Genomic DNA, 1,523 nt, shown 5'->3' on the forward strand with positions numbered 1-1,523 from the left:
CAAAGTTTTAAGCCCTGATCATTCCGGATATTGATCAGAAAGTGTTAATCCACCTGTGAAACCTGAGTATATAATCCCTGTGACATTTGATCAACGGTGTTCCATAAGGACAGGTTCTCATTCAAAACGTTCGAAAATTCAATTTCTTTGTAGTTGCAATTTTTAAAGGTGTACTTGTCTAGACCCTTGGAACGGAAAGGTTTTTATTTTTTTAATCCGTGCTTTACAAAAGTTTCTACAGCCCATTGTTTGAAGCAGTGTCATGGGTGCCATGAGCCGCGCGGGGTACCCGCCATGTCTCCAACGCCTTGTCACGGTTCGCGCGGCTCCCCCCGTTGGAGGTTCGAGTCCTCCTTCGGGCATGGTTGTGTGTGTGTTGTCCTTAGCATAAGTTACTGTAAGTAGTGTGCAAACATACGGACTGATGGTTCAAATGGCTCTGAGCACTTTGGGACTTAAGATCTGAGGTCATCAGTTTCCTAGAACTTAGAACGACTTAAACCTAACTAACCTAAGGACATCACACACATCCATGCTCGAGGCAGGATTTGAACCTGCGACCGTAGCGTTCGCGTGGCTCCCGATTGAAGTGCCTACAACCGCTCGGCCACATCGGCCGGTCTATCATGTGTTCTAGAAGAGCTGTACGGTCGTCAGTGGCGCCTGTTCTTTCGAGAACAGTTACTATCTTCATATCTATGGTTAAACGTTTCCCAGCCATTGACCTTCGTCTGTGCGAATGCGCACAGGCTGCCGGAACTCTTACGGGAATCGTCACCTTAGTGTGAGCCAGTAATGAGTGGATGGACAAATACCTATTAAGTACATTACGTAATCGGCTTGTGGACGGTTGGGGATGTGAGTCTCACGGGAAGCGTGCGAGGGATAAATTCCTGCAGTCGTGCTGTTCATTTGTGCCCTCGATAGCTCAGATGGATTGAGCGTCTGCCTTGTAAGCAGGAGATTCTGGGTTCGAGTCCCAGTAGGGGCACACTTTTCAGCTGTCCCCATCGAAGTATATCAACAACACCTGTCGGCAGCTGAGGGTTTCAATTAATTATCAGTTGTGAAGGTGATTCGATGAACCATTTACCAGGCACTTAAATGTGTTTTGCAGGGTTTCCATACAGATGTAGATGATAACTCGTCCCGTGTCGCATGTGCTCAAAAGGATTCATACTGCAGAATGCATGCAAACATACTCACCGAAAATACGGGCGAATATCAAGTGCAGGCTGCCGAGTGCTGCATATCCACCTTAGACAGATCGGCTTTTCCTGCCAAGAAGAACAGGAAGTTGCTGTCTAGGAACAATCAGAGCTAGAGGAAGGGTTGATAAATACTCTTTGAATTGCAGACTAAACGTAAATAACGAAAATACATTTTTGGTAAAAATTGGTCAAAACATAATCGTTTGCCCTCCGTATTGGATTAGCTGTTTTGAATATTGAAAATCTGACTCCAGATTCGTTTTCAGCGACATTAAAAATATATATGTAACACTCAGTTCATGCAAATCGAAG

General features: G+C 45.2%; 1 non-coding gene across 1 annotated transcript; it reads left to right on the plus strand.

Annotated features, from left to right (window-relative positions):
* Positions 1-916: 916 nt before the first annotated feature.
* Positions 917-991, plus strand: Trnat-ugu (transfer RNA threonine (anticodon UGU)). The gene has a single exon. It is a non-coding gene; the product is annotated as a tRNA-Thr (tRNA).
* Positions 992-1,523: the final 532 nt, after the last annotated feature.

This window comes from Schistocerca gregaria, unplaced genomic scaffold (genome assembly GCF_023897955.1).
Source record: "Schistocerca gregaria isolate iqSchGreg1 unplaced genomic scaffold, iqSchGreg1.2 ptg000405l, whole genome shotgun sequence".
NCBI lineage: Eukaryota > Metazoa > Arthropoda > Insecta > Orthoptera > Acrididae > Schistocerca > Schistocerca gregaria.